General features: G+C 37.3%; 1 protein-coding gene and 1 pseudogene across 1 annotated transcript in view; one reads left to right on the forward strand and one right to left on the reverse strand.

The window, feature by feature from the left end:
* Window positions 1–22,319, forward strand: part of C11H4orf33 (chromosome 11 C4orf33 homolog) — an 855,122-nt gene that overhangs the window by 386,507 nt on the left and 446,296 nt on the right. The gene's annotated exons all lie outside the window — the stretch shown is intronic.
* Window positions 5,317–6,240, reverse strand: LOC145525207 (small ribosomal subunit protein eS25 pseudogene; annotated as a pseudogene).

The following is a 22,319-nucleotide window of genomic DNA, read 5'->3' on the forward strand; positions in this document are numbered from 1 at the left end:
TACACATATGTGAGTATATATATATATATATATATATATATATTTTTTTTTTGGCCACTTGTAGGTGCATGAAGGATCTTAGTTCCCTGGCATTGTGTTGAGCTCATGCCCCCTGCAGTGGAAGCTCTGAGTCCTAAGCACTAGACTGCCAGAGTATTCCCTAGTGACATGACTTGAATTCCTGGTTACATCTATATCTGTACACCATCTTATACTGTCACACACTTATATATATATATATATATATATATGTATGTAAAACATATACATGACATTTACACCCATACACATATATTTATACTGACTTATACCCCTTTATCAGGCTTCTCAGGTGGCACTGGTGGTAAAGAACCCACCTGCCAACATAGGAGACATAAGAGATGTAGGTTTGATCTCTGGGTCAGGAAGATCCCCTGGAGGTCATGGCAACCCACTCCAGTGTTCTTGCCTAGAGAACCAGCATGGACAGAGGAGCCTGACGGGCTACAGTCCACGGGGTCACAAAGAGTTGGACATGACTGAAGCTATTTAGCATGTACACACACACATACCCCTTTATTACCTTGTCTTTCACACAACTGAGGAAAAAGATTTCCAAAGTATCTGATTCTTTCCAGCAGTAGGGCCTCTGAGTTGAGTTGAAGTTTTTCCTCTATAAAAGCAAGCTCTGTCGTGTTACAGAATCTATTGTTTAGTTTTGTGTCACTGGCCAGTGTGTAAATAAAAGTGAGGGCACCCTGCTGAGTAGGAAAATGATATGCAGTCTACCTTTAGCTTGCTGAGCTCAAAGATTCATCCACTGGAGGAAAGAACACCCTTTTTTTCTTTTTTTAAAAACTTATGAGAAGGGAATTCCTGGTGGCCCAGTGGATAAGACTGCACTCTTAATGCAGGGGGTCTGGTTTCAATCCCTGGTCAGGGAACTTGATTGCACATTTGACAACTAAGACCTCACTCAGCCTAAACAAATATATATATATTAAAAAAAATGAGAAGATGCCATGGCAGACACACGTTTTCATAAAAAGGGAAATCTTTTTTCTGAACAGTATCATTTTATGATCTAGTAGTGCCCTTTCTTGTATGAAGACCTATGACTTTATCTGATGCATTAGGCATTTGTATTTTTCATATAAATTCACAAAATTTATAATTCATAAAACATAATTTGTGGGTGAAAAAAATCAGACACATTGGATTATTTTCAAACTGAGAAAATAATGAAAAGATGTGAAACTGTAAAATGTTGCTAAGCCACTAAGATAAGATGAAATTCAGAGATCAGCAAGGAGAAATGGAGTAACCAATAATCTCTGAATTAGAAATTTAACAATAATGCAGTCAATCTTACATCATAGATTAAATCATGATATTGGCCATTATATACACAATGATATCATGATAGAAACTTATTTCTCCAGATTTGATACTTTGGAAACATATTCTGAAATGCAAGAATGAAGGCGTCTGGTAGATTAGAATGGGAATTTTTTTCCCTTATACAAATAGATAAAAGTTAGGTTAACAGTGAAAGTGAAAATGTTAATTGCTCGGTCCTGTTGACTCTTTGCAACCCTATGGACTGTAGCCCACAAGGCTTCTCTGTTCATGGAATTCTCCAGGCAAGAATACTGGAGTGGGTTGCAATTTCCTTCTCTAGGGAATCTTCCCAACCCAGGGATCAAACTTGGGTCTCCTGTATTGCAGGCAGATTCTTTACCATTTGAGCTACCAGGGGTTAACAGTACATTCTTTTAAATGACTTTACATCAACAATATTTAATTTCTGGTCTTTAGTCTTAAGATACAAAATACTGTCAAAAACTTAAATGGCATCAATTTTGTACTTTGCTTTAAATATGAAGTCCCTGAACTAAATGAAGTTCCTTATAAACAGCTAATAGCTTATATGTGATAAACCAGCCATCTTGAATTTTTTCTCATGAACAGAATTTTTATTTCTGGGTCCACAGTCTCAAAGGAAGGTTCAGGGGAGTCACTAGGGACCAAACAAGAAGAGACATCAAATAATCTTTCACCATGAAATCAAGTTCCTCTAGAAGAGGATACAGAGGAGAGAAGACAGCTCTCTGATTTTACTTGATACATGAATAGAAGAATTCAGGTTCCAGAAGAGACCACCTGCTACCCTTTATAGGTGCTAAGAAATGCCAAAATTAAAAGTACAAGAAATATGATGCTCTAAATAGAGAAGGGAAAAGACTGGTAATGAACTTTCAGATTTTAGAAAAGTAGACTGCACTGGTTGCTATTAAAATACACGTCCACCGGCAGAGAAACATTTTGCTCAGATTGAACTGGGTGCCGTAGTGCTCGAGGGTAATGCTTTTAACTTGCAATGAGGCATTGTTAAAAATATTCCTTTTTTCCTGCATATGTCTATGGGTCTGAGAACATGTAATGCGCTGTGTGTGTGTGTGTGTGTGTGTGTGTGTGTGTGTGTGTGTTGGGGGAAAATTTACTTGTTTCATAGTGTTTCATTCCCAAGGGGGGGCCAAATAAGAAGAGTTGTTTGTTGTATGAAAAGAGTATTTTATATCGTACTAAATCTAGGAGTTTATTATTTTGGGGACAGACTCACATTTCAGGGCAGGATCAGTATGTACCTTAGTGTATTCTGTCCTTTTCCTGCCTGGCAGAAACATTCTGCAGAGACCTCCAAAGAGCAATTCCCTCCAGTCGCAGTACCAGAAAGTATCTTATTCTCAGCAGAGAGGCGTTATTTCCAAAACATGCTCTGAGCTATAAGATTCAACTGTAAATCTTAATTCTCCTAGTGCTCAGGTACTCAGAGAGTTTGTTGATGTTGAACAGAAACAGTAAGTAGAAAGTTACACATTAAATTTTTTAATCAGCTATACTTGAAAATTGTTATTTTTTTTGTATAGTTTAGCACACATCTAAACCATACATTCCCCTATTCCAACATAATAATCCTAAAAAATTATTGAGCCAGCAGAATAAAAATAATATCAATAAGCAAATTAATTAATGAACTGGTTGAATTCAGGACAGTTTGTAATTCCTTGTGCAGAGGTAATCTGGTGTGGATGTATCAGTCACAGCAAACTGTATAATCACCAACCTTACAACAAATACATCAATGTACACATGTTGTCTTTTACTTTTTTGGAATTTTCTGGTTTTGTACTTCTTAATCTAATCCAATAATTCACAATAAACTGTGGAAAATTCTGAAAGAGATGGAAATACCAGACCATCTGACCTGTCTCTTGAGAAACCTGTATGCAGGTCAGGAAGCAACAGTTAGAACTGGGCATGGAACAACAGACTGGTTCCAAATAGGAAAAGGAGTACGTCAGGGCTGTATATTGTCACCCTGCTTATTTAAGTTATATGCAGAGTACATCATGAGAAACGCTGGGCTGGAAGAAACACAAGCTGGAATCAAGATTGCCGGGAGAAATATCAATAACCTCAGATATGCAGATGACACCACCCTCATGGCAGAAAGTGAAGAAGAACTAAAGAGCCTCTTGATGAAGGTCAAAGAGGAGAGTGAAAAAGTTGGCTTAAAGCTCAACGTTCAGAAAACTAAGATCATGGCATCTGGTCCCATCACTTCATGGGAAATAGATGGGGAAACAGTGGAAACAGTGTCAGACTTTATTTTTTTGGGCTCCAAAATCACTGCTGATGGTGATTGCAGCCATGAAATTAAAAGACGCTTCCTCCTTGGAAGGAAGGTTATGGCCAACCTAGATAGCATATTTAAAAGCAGAGACATTACTTTGCCAGCAAAAGTCCGTCTAGTCAAGGCTATGGTTTTTCCAGTGGTCATGTATGGATGTGAGAGTTGGACGGTGAAGAAAGCTGAGCGCCGAAGAATTGATGCTTTTGAACTGTGGTGTTGGAGAAGACTCTTGAGTCCCTTGGACTGCAAGGAGATCCAATCAATCCATCCTAAAAGAGATCAATCCTGGGTGTTGATTGGAAGGTCTGATGTTGAAGCTGAAACTGCAATACTTTGGGCACCTCATGCGAAGTGTTGACTCATTGGAAAAGACCCTAATGCTGGGTAGGATTGGGGGCGGGAGGAGAAGGGGACGACAGAGGATGAGATGTTTGGATGGCATCACCGACTCGATGGAGATGGGTTTGGATAGACTCCGGGAGTTGGTGATGGACAGAGAGGCCTGGCGTGCTGCAATTCATGGGGTCGCAAAGAGTCAGACACGACTGAGCGACTGAACTGAACTGAATCTAATCCAAAAACATTGTAGTTGATTAGAATATGCAAAAAGTACAGCTTTTGCAAGCACTTTAGGAACTTAATGTAATTCACACGGCCAGTGTTAGGTAAAAGTAGAACCGGATGCTTTAAAAACTAATAGCACCTTCAATTAAATATAAATTAAAAGGGTAGACATATTCCTGCTAATACTTAAGCTTCAAAGCTTTCTTAGTTGCAGTATCCTACTTGTAATAACTTGGATTATTGCACCTGAGGATGAAATATACTTAACATATTAGGTATGCCCCAGATGAAGGCTCTACTTTTTCTTTTCTGCTCTGTAGAACATGGAGTTCTAATTCATCAGGCCTCATTCTATGGACTGACTCCTAGTGTTTCTCGTACTGTGACTATTGTCTAAAGCTAGGGACCTGCTTCACATCTGAATATATGTAGTCCACTTACATATACTGATGTTAGAAATGAGAAATAATGGTTTTTATAACCACAGTTGAGACAACATTCCATCTAAAATGCTGAAAACTCTAGTTTAATATGTGAAAATGAAGCATCCAAAGAAAGATTTGTTTTAATATGTTCTAGGCTTCACACTGCAGCCTTTCATAAAAAAACGTGAGATGACAGACAGCAGATGGATTTATTTTTTTACTTAGCTACAAAACTACAAATCAGTTTCATATAAACAGATCCCTTAGCCAAAGAGAGCTTGACAGTAATTCTCTAAGACTCATCAAATCAAGGAAAGTGATTATATCTGATAACATGAAATACTGTAAAAGTAGAATATACCACATGGTTTCAATATATTAATCTAGATAATCCATTAAGTGCAACCTTTTTAAATGAAAATGCTTTTCATATACCATTTACTCTTTAGAATGATACATAGTTCTAAGCCCTTTTCAGAATAAACTGAAGGCATTAGAATAATTTTAAACTACTAAAATAGTTTTCAAGTTGCAAACTGTATTAAATGTTTTTATATTTTTAGGAACATCAGAGGTCAGTGTGAGGTATTTTTTTTTTTTTTTTGACTAATAAAGTTTTATTTTTCAAAATGTACAGTTGGTGGGACCTGTTCATCCATTTTCACCAGCAGCTGGGGCATCTCCACCCTTGGTGTTTCTGGTGTAAATCACTTGAGCTCTGTGCTTTGAAACCAGTTGAATAAGTCCTTTACTAAGGAGTTCCTGAAGGGCTGCCCTGGCCTGGGAACCATGAATCTTCAATCTCTCAGAGACGACAGCTGTAGTTATAAGCTTATAGTTGGGAACTTCTTTACAGAATTTGTCATATGTTGCTTTGTCAAGCAAGACTAGGTTACTGAGTTTGTCCCAGACTTTACCTTTGGACCAGTTCTTTTTGGCCATGCTCCCAGATTGGTTCACTGGGTCTTTGTCTTTCTTGGCCGACTTTCTGGCATCTTTCTTCTTCTTGTAGTCCTTGGGCGGCGTAGCGAAGCTGAGAGAGCAGCTGTGACCACTGCTGCCTTGCTAAGATGTCAGACCAGTGTGAGGTTTTAAAAATATTTTTATCTTATATATTAGACTAACACTTGTACATTGAAACAGCATACAAAATTTAGGTAATTAAATTTCTTTTAAGAGAAGATACAAGATGTGTTGTGCATAAAACACTTAATCAGTTGTAGTTTTTGTTGTTTTTGTTTTTTCTTTTCATTTCTGTGTAATATTTGGAGGCAGACCCAAAACAACTCCAGAACAGTGATGAAGAGAGATTCTGTACATTATGGCAAGGCTCTCAGGCTGCACTTAATTCTGCTATAATGACATCTGGCCAACATTCTAAGATGAAATTTTCAATAAATGCTGGCTACTAACACGATTCATTATGGTTTCTCTGATAAAGGATGTGGGCAAAAATTGCTTTGGCTCTAAAAAAGCTTTCACTTCGTTATGAGACTGGATCAATCACCATCAGTAGAAGATGCTCACTGGGCTACTTCTTTTGCAGCTGTTATGCACTTTGTTATCAGGGCCCATTGAAGGCACTAAGAAATTGTTTCTATTAAGTAGACATTATTGCTAGACTCCTCTAAACTAAATTTACTTTTAAGTGTATTTCTTTAGTAAAGAGATGGAACAATCATTCTGAACTGAGACCAGTGTGAGATCACCTGCTTATCCATATAAAAGCAATACCATTTAGATGATATTTTATTTGTGTTTCTGCACAAAAATACATGAAAATATATTTTCCCACTGAACTGAGAAAGGGAAGTCAAGTTACTCAATGATCACTAAGCATTTGAGACAGGGAAGCTGAATTTCATGTCCAGCACCTCTCTCCTTCTTGTTTTAACTTCTCTCCTCATAAGGAAAATTTAAATGTTGCTGTAGATGAAGGTTGCAGTTAGACTAAAGCGTGAAACCACGTCTACCCGTCTCATCATTTCATATCTTTTTGTTGATTTTATATCTGCATTTTGGGATCATAAAAGAATTAGATAAAACTTGAAATAAGGTTTTTCGGACATTGAAGTGGGTTTAAATAGTCACCTCAGATATACAAGCATTATTTTGCATTTCATACTCACGGTAAACACAATATATTGTAGCAGATTCCCTTGGACATGCTATATTTAAATTTTTACTGCTTTCTTCTCTTCTGAGTGCTCCAGGAAAATAAAATGCAGAATATTATATTACCCAAAATGACAATTAATCTCACCAGTCAGTTTCCCTTTATTATAAAAGAAAAATTCAAAAGGTCGCCTACCATTTCATAGGTAGTTTATTCTGAATGTACCTAAAGAAAAGCATATAAATTAGAATGTGTGAGCATGTTCAAGGGTTCTTACATGCTAAAGAAGTGTGAATTATTGCAAAGGAGAGAGAGATTTGAGAACAAGCATGCTACAGTGATTCAGAGTGACAACTAAAAATTTCCAAAATAGGACTTCTGAACCACCCCTAAATATCCAGCATGGGATTTTGTTTTGTCACATCTCTACTAGCAAAATAAGAGAGGCAATTTACTATCACTTATCAGGCTGCTTAGTATTTCATAACTGCTAAAACACCAAAGCATTATTGGATATAATTATTATATTATTCAACCTTCTTCAAACTGCTTGAGTATATAATAAATAATTAGCTAGGAAATATAGCTGAAAAACTTTTTTTTTTTTTTTCTCCCTCCCTCCCTGAAAAACTTTTTTAAAGTAGGTAATTCTCAGCTCTTCCATAAAACCTTATTATGTTACACAGTCTTATCAGAAAAGATTACTATATTTTGCTAACTTGTTAGCATTTATGGGTTTCCCTATCGATCCCTGGGGCTTTCCTGATAGCTCAGCTGGTTAAGAATCTGCCTGCAATAAGGGAGACCTGGGTTCGATCCTTGGGTTGGGAATATCCCCTGGAGAAGGGAAAGCCTACCCACTCCAGTATTCTGGCCTGGAGAATTTTATGGACTATATAGTCCATGGAGTTGCAAAGAGTCAGACACGACTGAGCAATTTTCACTTCACTTCACTTCACTATCAATCCCTGGGTTGGGAGGATCCCCTGGAGAAGGAAATGGCAACCCACTCCAGTATTCTAGCCTGGGAAATCACATGGAAAGAGAAGCCTCGCGGGTTACCATCCATGGAGTCGCAAAGAGTCAGACACGACTGAACCACTGAACACACACATACACATGTAGGCCCTAAGTGAATACCAATTTCATTGTCATCTCTATCAGCTCTGGAGAAACACTGATGTTCATGAAACACTTCTGAAGATTTGCGAACTTGTTAAAGAAGAAAATGGAGATTAGAGATCATATTTATAATAGGTAGCATCATTAATATAACAAATCAGCATCATATATATATATATATACACACATATATATATATATACACACACACACATATATATATATATATATATATAAAACAGATGAATCCTGAAGTGTTTTAATGGTACAGAAATGTAGAGGTAGTTCCAGTTTGTTGAAGTGCTTTGGTCCACACAGTCATTCACACACACAGGCTGATAGAGGCTCTGCCATCTTCATCTTGAAGCTTTTAGGCTGCCCTGGTTATTAACACCCAGCAAGTAGTAGGGAAAAGAACATGGATGGCTTTAATGGGCCAGCCCTAGAAGTGTGAAGTTTACTTCCACACATATTTTTCTGGCTAGCACTCATTCATGTTGTCATAGCTAATTAAGTGAGGCTGAGGGCAGTAGTCTAGATGTGTTCATGAAGAAGAGGTGAGCAGCCCATCTGGTGTTGGTAGCAGTATTGCATAGTATTCATAGGACTATGGGAAAAATAATAGAACTTTACTTATCTAGATGCTATAGAGATTGCCATAGGTTATGAGATGGAAATTTTAACTTCTGAGATTGGGGCAAGAAGATGGAATTAAAACTGAATTAAAAATTGATAAAACAAAGCTTGATTTTACTGATTGGCCACCAGCCATCTCCTGTTCTCCTCATTCTCCTTTCTTCTTTTCCCCTTCATTTTGCTGCTTTTTGGAGAATTGTAAATTATATCACAAGCTGTAAATACTTTCTAGTTTGATTCAGCTAGTGTTTAGGAATTTTCAGCAGTAGTATCAAAACTTTAAAAATATTTATTTATACTTATATATTAATATATGGGCCCTTATTAGAATTGAAATACTATACAGAATCTTTGTTTGCAAATCATGCAGAATTGGACTGGTTTTGGTTGGGACTCAGAGTCTCTCCCCTTCAGCTTGCTCTAATCCCCTCTTCAATCCCATGTCAGATCTTAAAGCATCTCTAAGAGACAGAGTTGAAGCAGGCATTCTACTTTAATATCACCAAGAGTCATACCCAGCCAATTTTAGTGTGCTTGATCCTGGATTTGATTGCCACTATGTCTCCAGTCTTCCTATATTATACTGATATTACTGTATCAGTAATTCTCTGATTCAGTTTCTTACCCCTCTCAACTTCAGGTATGGTATGCTAATCAATATTTCCAATGGCTCTCAGAATCTTCTAATCACTTCTTATTCTGGTTTGTTAAGTCTGATGAATTTTCCATTGATCTTTTTCATTTATAATCTTTTCCATTTCCTTCTGTCTGTTCTGAGTTGATCCAAATGGACAATATAACTCCTATTCCACAATTTTCATCTTGAAATTCACAAAAGACAATTGTGTTGATAGACTTTGACTGAAGATGAGGAGTGGTTCTGGAAGAAGGCTGTGTTTCATCAGAGCATAATAGAGAGATAATTGACCCTGATCTTTAACCATCTGCATCCTTGAATGTGGCCAAACTAGCTCCAGGAACTTCCCAGTCTGTTTCTCCTCCTTCTGTCCCAGTCTCCTGCTCTTTTTCTAAGCTTTCTCCCCTACTCCTCACATCCCCTCTGCTTTTCCAGATTCTTAGGACTGTTATCACCTTCTTTTTGTAGCTAGTGAAAACTCATTTTTTTCCTTTTCTTATTTGGTAGAGTTTTTTTTTTTCCCCCTCATTCACAATCTATTCTAGTCTTGCCAAGGAAACTATCTATTCATATATAAAATAGCCTTTTAAGCCTATTATTTGCTAAACAATGCATTTCTTTACCTAAGGATTTTTCCATCAGATTATAGAGAAACATTCCCTACTCTTCTCTCCCACCCTAAGCTGAGGCTTATACAAGAAGAAGCTTTAAATGCACAATTTTCTCTTTTGCAGCTCATGAGTAAAGAAAGATATATTGGAATGAACACACAGTAGGACCTGTATACAGAAACAAATAAATGAGAGAAATTAAGATAATGAAGTCCATGTCTGGATTTCAGTAGAGGCATTAAATGTACATGGGTATCATCTTCCACACTGTAATACCTCCTTTCTTTACTTTCATTGTATGTATTACCTTTTGGATTTCAAACTTTCTTTGCATTATTTTACCCTTTGAATGATTAATTTTTTAAATAGAAGGGTAGGTTGCTCCTCAAATATGTTGAGCAGGAATCTTGACCAGGATGTTGAAAAAGAAAAACTCTTCCTGATGTATAACATTTATGATTTTTCTGATCTTTGTGTGCACATATCTTGTGCTATTATCACTCTCTGGGCTCTCCATCTGATTTCCATAATGTATGATGATAATGCACATGTTTATTACAGCAGATTGGTAAGTTAACTTATCATGGTTTCTCTGCATTTATATTTTCTTCTGATTTAAAATTTTAAGAGACACCAAGGCAAATTTGACAGTTACCTAATAAAGCTGAAATTCTGTCTATGATTGGAATACCCTGGGACCCTGACTGCCTTTGGCTCTGTGAACGTATGCTGTATGCTGGTGTTGCATTGATCAGAATGAGTCTGCCTGCAGTGAGCCCTGGGCATGCTCTGGGCTGTGAAACTTAAGGGGAGTGAGGGACGGTGTAATCATTGTGAGAGCAGCTTAGATACAATCGATCGATGCTCATGACACCAACAGTGAACCTCTCTCTAGAGGGGCATATTGCAGTTGTGAAGTCAAGCAAGTATAAGTGTGATGAGGTGGAACTTCAATTTTTCTCCAAGTAAAGAAACTACTCCAGAGGTCACAGCTGATGAATGATCAACTGTTCCATTCTTTGGGTTGTCTGCAAAGATAGGCTGGTATTTAGAAAAACCTATTGATAATACTATGAAAGGCCTTTCTTAATTCTAAATATACACCTTTGCTTTGGGCTATTAGAGCAAGAAAACTAATTTAAAAGAAATTTGGCTACTGCAATCAAATATTGGGAACAATAACACTAAAAATCTCTCTTGAAAGTGAAACGCTGATAGTCTCATGGGTTAAGGGTAGAAGGAACCTTTAAAAGTTCACCTAATGGCTTCTCCTCTTGTGCTTGAATGAGTGCTAGTGGCCATTTCAACTTCTGGGTGGAACATCTCAGGGGTGAGGGGCTTACCCTCTTGCAAAACCATTGCAATTTTATTTCCTTGGAAATTGTACTGGGCTGGAATTTGTCTTCTTATTACTTATAGTTTTAGTCTTAATTCTGACATTTGGAGCTACTGCTCAGTTCATTCTAACCTTCTGAAATCTTTCAAATATTTGAATGTAGTTCTTATGTTCCTGCTATAGCCTACATTTCTAGTGTTTGTTAATTCCACTATTCCTCAAGTGACATAATTTGTAGAAGCATCAATTGTTTTTTGATAATCTCGGGATAACTCCAGTGTGTCAATATTTTTTGAAAATGTGGAGCCCAGTACAAAATTCAGTGTTTCGGATTTGGTGGGGAAAATGCAGAGAACAATGGAAGTATACCTTTCCTTTTTTGATATTTATCTACAACTCAAGTTAATGTGAGCTATTTTAGCAGCCACATCCCATTATCTTATGATGGTCATTTTAAAACAAGAACTGCTTTTGTGTTAGGTCTCTCTCACTCTGAAACTGTACAGGTGACTTTTTGAGCCTTATTCAGGCTTTATATTTCTTCCCATGAAGTTGCATATTGTCTGTTACAATCCACTCTTCTAGCTCAACAAGAATTTTTAAGTTTATTGTTAATTGTATCCAATAAATGGATCCATCCCTTAAGTTAGAGTCACCTATACTGTTAATAAAAATGTCTATCTATTTAGTAAAAATGCCTTATGTGTTTTAATCAGATCACTGATAAAAATTGGAATAGGGTAGAGTGAAGTATATGTTTCAGCTGATATCAGTGTATTATTCACTGTTTGGATATAGTTCATGAAGCTATCAGGCTTCTCTCGTAGCTCAATCGGTAAAGAATCTGTCTGCAATGCAGGAGACACGGGTTCGATTCCTGGGTCAGGAAGATCCCCAGAGAAGGAAATGGCAACCCACTCCAGTATTCTTGCCTGGAGAATCCCATGGACAGAGAGGCCTGGCAGGCTACAGTCCGTGGGGTCACAAGATCGAGCATAGCTTAGCAACTAAACCACCATGCAGCAATCAATCCCCTGAATTCTGCTGTCATCCAGCCTCCATTTCTCATAGAGAATCATAGGAAAATTGGTCATATTTCTTTCTGAAATTAATATTTACTCTGTGGAGGTTATTCTTCATTACTAACATAGAGATTCTGTCACAAAGGCAATAAAATGGCATGATTTGTTCTCAGTGGAGCCATTGTAGTTGCTAGTAGTTAGTAATTAGTTTTACTTGAAAAATGTCCATAAAACATCCATTTAAAAGTTTATTCTCAAAATTTTCCAGATATGGATAAGAGGAAGCAGAGAGGGTTGCAGGGACAAGGACACTTAACAAAAAGAACCGTGAGAAGTTGAATCTACCTAAAGGACTCAATTCTAATTCCTACTGGTAGGAAAAGATTAACGTATATTTTGTCTTAGCTTGAGCTGCAATGCAAATTGCCAAAGACTGAGTGACTTCAATACTTATCTCTCTCACAGTTCTGAAGGCTAGGAATTCCAAGATCAAGACACTGGTAAATCCAGAGAAACACTGGTAAATAAGCAGAGAGAAAGAAGGAACAAACTCTCTGGTCTCTTCTCATAAGTGTGCTAATTCCGTTCATTCCACTCTCATAACCTGATTGCATCTCAACCTTCTCCTAATAGGTTCACACCACAGGGTTAAGATTTCAACATATGAATTTTGGGAGATACAGACATTCAGTTCATAACATCTAGAAAGATTGGTTCTGAAAGGAAGCCTGACCCTGATAGATCCATTGCTGAGTTCTATGAAGAGCAGAAGTATAACAGAAAACCAGAGCAGCGAGATGGAGGCAAAGATAAATGGAGCATATCATGCTAAAATTTTCACAGTCCACTTCCTCTCACATTTGAAAACTGGGGAGAATTTTGACTTTTCAGTTTTTCTGCACCTTATCCTATTGTCTAAATATTTGCCAATAGCCATTCCAATTGTATGTGAATATTCTTTCACTGCCCTTGCATACATTTCACAAGCATGCTTGTGCTGGAGTCTTAAAGTTGGTTTAAAGCACCTTGGCTTTCTCTTGTCATCTCCTTATCTACTTTAGACTCCTGTCCTCTGGTAACCAAGTTGTTCTTTCCTTTTCAATTTCAGCATTACTCTTTTTATTAAAGAAGTGGAAACAAAATAGAAATTGAATAGCTTTACTTTGTCTCTGCTCTCATTATCATTATATCATATATCTTATACTTTGAGGCTATAACTTCCCTTTTCCCAAGCACTTAAATAAAGCAAATGTTCAGTAGGTGCTAACTGTAGAAGATATGGAACTGTTTTTTTGGGGGGGAACTGTTTTATCTGTATTTTTTCATTCAATACACAACAACCCAATGTAAAAGTATTAGTACTTTCCTTTTACAAATGCAGAAACCAAAAATAAAAGAAATTAGGTACCTTTGTCAAAACCTCATAATTAAAAAAAACAAGTCATACTTAGATCTGTCGTAAAATCTTATTCTCATAAGCAATATATTCTATGATATCTTTTAAGGATTTTTTTTTTTTTTTTTATTTTAAAGCCTTACTGTAGGGCTTTAGCCATTCTAATTCAATCCTTATGCAAAGAGTCAACTCCTTAGAAAAGACCCTGATGCTCAGAAAGATTGAAGGCAAGAAGGAGAAGGGGGCAGCAGAGGATGAGATGGTTAGATAGCATCCATCACTGACTCAATGGACATGAATCTGAGCAAACTCCAGGAGATAGTGAAGATCAAGGGAGTCTGAGACCTTCCTTCCAATTTGTTTTTTTTTTTTAATACATTCCTTTAGAAATCCAAGTTCATTGCATTTATTTGTCAATTGATACGTTATTTTCTTTTGTGGTCCTTTATTTAGATAGTATTTTCAGGATGATTTTTAAAATTAGCTCCTTCCACTTGAGCCACATATCTAAACATTAGGAATTGATAACTTTTATAAATGACTTTAGGTCATCAAAACACATCTGTACTCAGCTGGAGACAGTGCTCACTGTTTCACCCTAGTGCTTTCGTTGACAAGATGCTTCATGGGTGTGGAAGCCACTCTGAAGACATCAAGTAAACAATGCTGAGCCTGTGACCTATTCCCCCGAAGACTGCATTTACTATAATCACACACAGAGTAGCACACATGTACACACACTTGTCACTCAAAATCAGCTATTTACATGTACTAGTAAAACAAGCATGTGTCGGGATGATGCTAGTGTAGCGATAACCACCTGGTTAATTATGATCCCTGATAGTATCAGTTACGGGAAATGGTGTAGAGGGAGTGATATATTGTACTTCATTCTTTAGATTAGAATTTGGGGGTGCTCCTTACCAGATTATTATTCAAGCCTCACTTTCAGAATTTTCTGTGTTACGTAGGTATAATTTAGGTTTTATTTTTTTTGGAATCTAATCTTTAATAAACTTTTAAAGTTAAAAAACACATAAATTTGTCACTCTTTACAAGTTAGCATGACTCTTGATGATTATAATTTTTCATTTATATTGAAGTTTTCTTGTTCGAAGAGAACACAATTTTGCAAATAACGATCAATAAATAAACTTACTTGCTATACCAATTTTTTTTTGTTTTTACCTAAAAGAGTTTTTAACTTCTCCTTTTTAAATGGATTCAGTGGTTAGTAATTAGATTTAAATGTATAACTTTTCAATTTTTCTATAACTGTCTTGACAGTAACTCCTTGGGAAACCCGTATGTCTAGAGGTAGCTTTTTTCAAGCACTGAAACTTGTGTAGCACTTTGATTCCTTAATATCCAAGTGTCCACTATGTATATAAAATGTGACTTAAGACATGGAAACAGGCCCGAAGTGAATCTCCTGCTTAGCATGAGCACTTGACCATCTGACTCTGAGCTGTGAACCGGGAATAGTGATACTTCTTACTTCACACAGTTTACTTAGGACTATACAAGAACTCCTTACTATAGTCTTCCTATAAGTAAGACATTACTTACATAAAATTTGGCCTTGGATTCTGAGCACAACTGATTGTTACTTTAGTCCCGTGAAAGTTGTGCCATGTCTTTCTCACAGCCCACATCCAGTGTCTGCAAATCCCTTGCTCGGATGTAAGTCAGCAGAGAACATCATGTTCCCAATCAGGTATAGAAAGACATACACAAAGGAACTTCTCATTGAGAGTGTGTCTCCTATGTAAATCAGCACATCTTGTTCATTAACACAGCTGAGGATAATCAGGTCACAGAGCCAAGAGCATATTGGAAGGGGTCCAGAAAGCTCCAAAGCCAGATAGATGGAAGCAGATTGGGTTATGTCTGGAAATCAGAGTCTGCCTACTAAATACTACCTGCTTACCCTGTAATCATTGACTAGTAAAAAAAAAGACATTGCCCACTCTCTACCCACCCCTGCTCAAGGAACTTTCAGATGAAGTCAGACAGAATCATCTCCCCTTGCTCTATGTAGATCATAGGAACATTCTCAAATAAGCAATGCTGCATGCAATTTATTTTGTCTTACCCTCTGTTCTTCTGAATGACACCACTTGGCAGGAGGTTTTGCCACTTTCAGAAGGTTCAGGGCCTTAGTGGGTAGCAGGCTTCCTCAGTGGAGATTTATCATGTAGAATAATTCATTGAGCCATATGTTCCAATGAATATATACAGAATGTTGTAAATACACCTACTGCATTTCTCATTTGCTACCAGAGGGAATCCATCTTTCACATTTTCCAGCAGAGCACTTGACGGCAGATGTTAGAAAATATTTTGCTTTAAGTTTTATTCTGACTGTTCCCTCTGGTATGATTTACCTGGTTTTTATTTTCTGCTAAAGTCTAAGCTTTATGTGAATATTTCATTTAGAAATGCCATAAGCACCCTTGGATATTCTTGGGCTGATAATTTCCACCAGAATAATCTCTCCTGGCATTTGCCTGTCATAGCAGATGCCACCTGTTTAGGCACTTGTTCCGTGTGATGCAGGAAAGGGTTTTTTAACCCTGAGTTAAAGCAGCATAACAAGATGTTCTTCTAATTGCTAAAGGCCTTTGATACAGATTCAGTCATAGTCAGATGGTCTAGTCCATATGCCTCTTGTGTTTCCACCTTCCAGGCTGAGCTTGTGGTTGTTCCCTTTGAAACATGTTTAATATCAGTTATTTTAGCTAGATCGCAAAGCAGCGTCAGCTGAGCTCAAACTCAGTGTCTTAAGTTTTGGTTAATGACTGGGAGCAGAGAGTTAATATTGAAGTGTGGATACTTTAGAGTTTGTCCTCCATAGGGTTGGCTATTTTGGAGGGAAGCGTAATAAAACATAAAAAAGGCTGAGCACTGAAGAGTTGATGTTTTCAAAGTGTGGTGCTGGAGAAGACTCTTGAGAGTCCCTTGGAATGCAAGGAGATCAAACTAGACAATCCTAAAGGAAATGAACCCTGAATATTCGTTGGAAGGACTGATGCTGAAGCTGAAGCTCCAATACTTTGGCCACCTGATGCAAAGAGCTGAGTCATTGGAAAAGACCCTGATACTGGGAAAGATCGAGGGCAGGAGAAGAAGGGGGCAACAGAGGATGAGATGGCTGTATAGCATCACTGACTCAGTGGACATGAGTTTGAGCAAATTCCGGGAGACAGTGAAGGACAGGGAAGCCTGGTGTGCTGCAGTCCATGGGGTCGCAAAGAGTCGAATGTGACTGCAACTGAACAACAACCACAAATAATAAAACATAGTTTGGAACTGGGAAAAAAGTTAAGGAAGTAGGAATGATTGTTTCTGTATCTGTTTTGTATGGAATCCTGAAGGTAGTTTGTGAGCCACTAAAGATTTCTAGCTTCTCTCTATTTCATATGTGTTACAGTTTCAGTTTCCAAAACATGAATTTGGATGTTAGGACTGTTTTGAGGCCTTAAACATGGAGAACCATTCTTATTCCTTTGTTGTCTCCTAGTGCAAGATACTCTAATCTTCTTCACTTTTTCAACCTGCTTTATTGATCAAATGCTACTTCATTTTCCATTCAGAATAGATAGAAGAGGATAGATGGAGAAAGTTAAGGGGGAATAAAAAATTGGAGGATAAACTATTATGAATACCATGGATAAAATAAGACAGTTGTCTTTTTTTTTTTCATTTTTACTACAGAACCTCAGTGATCTCTTAAAACCTTTTGGCCTTCAAATGGCAAGAGCTGCCAATGCTTTGGAGGAGATTGGATTCATATTGTAAATGAAGAGAAGGGGGAGAGTGGAGGCAGAGTGTAAACTGATTGTGGGTGGAGAGATAGCAACTTACATGTGAAACAAAATGTAGTTATTTGATTATTCATACCTCATTCTCACCTGAAAGCATGGAATGAAGACTGAACAACTGAATTAGAAATAAAATAACTCTCAAATAGATATAATTTTCTAACATAGTTGATAAAACATACCTTTTAATTTTTCACTCCTCCTGCTTCCTTCAGTTGTCTAATAAAGGAGTTTCCCCTCCCATTCATATGTCCCCTGCAGTGATCTGTTAATAACCCAGATCAAAAAAATGCTTGCTATTGGTCTACTACAATTGTGTGAAAGAAGCTAGTGACAGCAGACACAGTTGCTACCAGAAACGACAGTTTGTTGGCAGCCTGACAATTGTTGACTGTTTGAGAGTTTAAGTACCAAGGCCCTGAATGCCCTGCAGTAATCCTATAGAAATACTGGAAATTCTCCAAGTTTAAGACACCAAGGATGTTACTGTCATGCCTGCCTGTGCCTTCTTTTATCAAATGTAGTTTTATCTTATCAAGTTAATGTCATTTCTGAGGCAGAAAAGAGGAACAAAAAAGAATGTGCCTTCCAGAAAACCAAATTCAAAATGGCACCTGGCTCTCTCATACCATGTTGTCTATAGAGTTGTCATTAATGATACAAGATCAGGAACTGGGAATTCATTTTTAACATCCCTCTGCTACTTCATTTAAACCAGTTATAAACATGCTTTCTTCTCCATCTTGAAAATCCCAAGTGCTCAGTATAGTAAAAAAAATGTAAAACTTGCTTTACCATAGAATTTTACAAATATTCTTTAAAAAAATGTTTTAATATTAAATAAGAAATTTTGTAATTTGTCAAATTATAGGAAGAATAAGAAAAGATTAAATTCTGCTTTAGAGTTTGAGACCTAAAATTAAGACATTTATGGATATGTCTATAGTTCTTTCAATAGTTTTGTAGTGTAATTGGAAATACTATATGTGAGTCTGTTTTACCAATCCTTTGTCAGTGGATTATGAGCAAAATCCATAGTCAGTAGTTGTTAGAATAATTTCTTTGTTCTGCTTCTGCATCATCCTTTAGTTTCTTGCTGTATCTCAGACTGAATCAGGCTTTTTTTATGTTGTGCTGGTCCCTTTCTTGTAGAACAGAGTGCTACACTAATTGAAAAGAATTTTTAGTTTATTTGCATGCAATTGGTTAATGTTCGGTCTCTAGGACACATCAACTTTGACTGCACTAGCTATTTCTGTGTCTATTTGTTACTACACATAATTGCATGATGCTGGGGAGATAGTTCTTTATGTGCTCTTCAAAATGCATGAAAATGCCTCCAGAAAAAAAAAAAATGTTTACTGCAGCTGCAATGGGAGGATTTTTTTTTTTTTTTAACCTCACTGATGTTAGGAGAAAATAAGAATAACTTCTGATTAGATTTCTACCTGGGAGACTTTGCTTCATTACTCAAAAGATTTTTCTTTCTGAATGTTTCCCACAATCAAATATCACACCACTCCTCCATATAGTACCTGGAGTTGAGAGGTTTCCTTGTAGAATCTTCATAATTTTGAAACATAAATTAATTGCTGTTGCATGTGAGTTTCATAGAGTACTACATTAAGGATCATTGGGTAGCCCAAGAGCTAATTCTTGAAGCATTAATAGAATTTAAAGAGGTGAGAATGTGAAAAAGATGAGTTGTAAGCCATGAAATCTTTCCAGCAAAAAAGTTCATAAGAGGTGTGTTGAAGATGATTGTTGAATGGTGAGCAATCTGTGTTAGATGGATTATAGCTGACTCTTAAACAACCTTGGTTTGAATTGCAAATTCACTTCTACGTGGATTTTCCCACTAAATTAAAACTGTAGTATTGCATGATCCATAGTTGCTTGTACCCATGGATGTGCAACTTTGGATATGGAGGACCTACTCTAAAGTTATATATGGATTTTCCACTGTGTGGGGTTGGTGCCTCTAACCCCTATTACTGTTCAAGTGTCAACTTATATATACTTGACAAGTCAGAAAAGGGAAAGGGCTAAATGGCCAGATGGTCTGTCATAAAGGGCTAGTTTTAGACTTTACTCAGTCCTTCAACTGGGGATTGTTCAGAATTATGTTAAAAAGATTCATCTAGTAGTGGTGTGAATGATGCATTTTAATAGCAAAGGGATTCTAGCCTATCCCTTCTCTCAGAAAAGTAACCATCAATTAGAAGTTTCTGTAAATTTTGTGACAGCCTGTAGGATGGTGTTACTGGGATGGGAAAGTAGGGGATAAATATAAGAGGAAGCAGGAGGAGTTCTCTGGTGGTCCAGCAGTTAATCCACCTTCCAATGCAGAGGTCTCTGGTTTGATCCCTGTTGGGGCACTAAGATCCCACATACCTCGGGGCATCTAAGCCCATGCACCCCGATCCTGTGTGCTGCAACTAAGACTTGACACAGCCAAATAAATGAATAAAAAATAATATTTAAAAAATTAGAAAAAGAGGGAACACAGAAGTCTCATTTTAGAAGTTTAACCATTTACTCATATCCACGTAGTTTCCAGCATCTGTGATAGAAAATTTAAAATACCCCAAGGCTTCCTACTTCTGCTATTGTAGTGGAATATTTCCAAAAATAAGCAAGATAACAGTGTAAAAATCCAAGGACAGAGATAAATAAATTTGCTTTTAAAATGCATTGTATTTGAAGTTCTAAGGAAGACATCTAGGTGAAAATATGAAACAGGCAGCTGGGGGAGAGAGCAGAGTTGGAGATCTGGAAGTGGATGGTGTGGGAGTGAATGGCGTTTTCAGGGAGGGTAAAAGTATTTCTGCACATGAGTTGTTCGTTGACTTTGATGGTTATTTGAATGGCATGTTTTATAGGATTAAATCACTTTGGTTGGTCAATGTCTCATTAAGTAACGCGTCAGTAAGTGAACACATGAAGAATGTGGGAAGGAGGAAGCGAACAAATAGCCATCTTTTATGGAAGACCTCACCAAGTTATTAAAGAATAGTATCCACAGTTCCAATTTTCTTGGAATCTGTTTGCTTTTGCTTGCTTATTTTTGTACTGTACTTGGTATTAAAATGAAGAGGCTTCTACTCAGACTATTATTTAAATGGGTTTTTTTTTGGTTCTGCATGAAGCCTATGGTTCTGCATAAATGCCTCAAAATACTTCGATCTGGATTATATTTAACTGCTATATTTAATGAATTTAAAAAATTTAGAACCGTAAACTGAATTGCAGCACAGAGTTCATATTTTAGCATTGCCTTTTAGTTCTTTTTTCATATGAATACAGGTAAATTTGGAAGTTAAAAAGATAAGTAGATGATAAAGTATTTGGTAATTGCCTAATATTCACTCAGTTTGACAGTTTAAATCCCCTAAATTGTTGAAAAACATGAGATATTCAGAAATTACTGTTGTCTTCAAAATTATTTTTTAATTTTCTTCTTCTTTATTGAAGTATAATTGACATATAAATGTGTATATATTTAAAGTGTACACCATGATAATTTGATATAGATACATTATGAAATAATTACCAAAATCATGTTAATTAACACATCTCTGACCTAAGGTAGTCACCATTTTTTTTTGTGTGTGATAAGAATGTGGTAAGATCTTCTCTCTTAGCAAATGTCAATTATTTATACAATACAGTTATTAACTATAGTTACTATGCTATTCATTAGATCCCAATTACTTACTTAGAAGACTTGTGCCATTTGACTAGTACCTCCCTCATTTCCTCCATCTCTCAGTGGCTGATAACCACCGTTCTACCTCTGTTTCCATTCAGTTCAGTTCAGTTCAGTCGCTCAGTCGTGTCCGACTCGTTGCGACCCCGTGAATCGCAGCACGCCAGGCCTCCCTGTCCATCACCAACTCCCGGAGTTTACCCAAACCCATGTCCATCAAGTCAGTGATGCCATCCAGCTATCTCATCCTCTGTCGTCCCCTTCTCCTCCTGCCCCCAATGCTTCCCAGCATCAGGGTCTTTTCCAATGAGTCAACTCTTTGCATGAGGTGGCCAAAGTATTGGAGTTGCAGCTTCAGCATCAGTCCTTCCAATGAACACCCAGGACTGATCTCCTTTAGGATGGACTGGTTGGATCTCCTTGCATTCCAAGGGACTCTCATGAGTCTTCTCCAACACCACAGTTCAAAAGCATCAATTCTTCGGTGCTCAGCTTTCTTCACCGTCCAACTCTCTCATCCATACATGACTACTGGAAAAACCATAGCTTTGACTAGACGGACCTTTGTTGGCAAAGTAATGTCTCTGCTTTTAAATATGCTATCTAGGTTGGTCATAACCTTCCTTCCAAGGAGTAAGCGTCTTTTAATTTCATAGCTGCAATCACCATCAGCAGTGATTTTGGAGCCCCAAAAAATAAAGTCTGACACTGTTTCCACTGTTTCCCCATCTATTTCCCATGATGCCATGGGAAACCAAATGCCATGATCTTAGTTTTCTGAACGTTGAGCTTTAAGCCAACTTTTTCACTCTCCTCTTTGACCTTCATCAAGAGGCTCTTTAGTTCTTCTTCACTTTCTGCCATGAGGGTGGTGTCATCTGCATATCTGAGGTTATTGATATTTCTCCCGGCAATCTTGATTCCAGCTTGTGTTTCTTCCAGCCCAGTGTTTCTCAGGATGTACTCTGCATATAAGTTAAATAAGCAGGGTGACAATATACAGCCTTGACGTACTCCTTTTCCTGTTTGGAACCAGTCTGTTGTTCCATGTCCAATTCTAACTGTTACTTCCTGACCTGCATACAGGTTTCTCAAGAGACAGGTCAGATGGTCTGGTATTCCCATCTCTTTCAGAATTTTCCACAGTTTATTGTGATCCACACAGTCAAAGGCTTTGGCATTCTGTTTCCATGAATGTGACCTTTTCTTCTGTTAGACTCCACATATAAGTGAAATCACACAGAA

Source organism: Giraffa tippelskirchi, chromosome 11 (genome assembly GCF_054371585.1).
Source record: "Giraffa tippelskirchi isolate mGirTip1 chromosome 11, T2T-mGirTip1v1.2.pri, whole genome shotgun sequence".
Classification (NCBI taxonomy): Eukaryota; Metazoa; Chordata; class Mammalia; order Artiodactyla; family Giraffidae; genus Giraffa; species Giraffa tippelskirchi.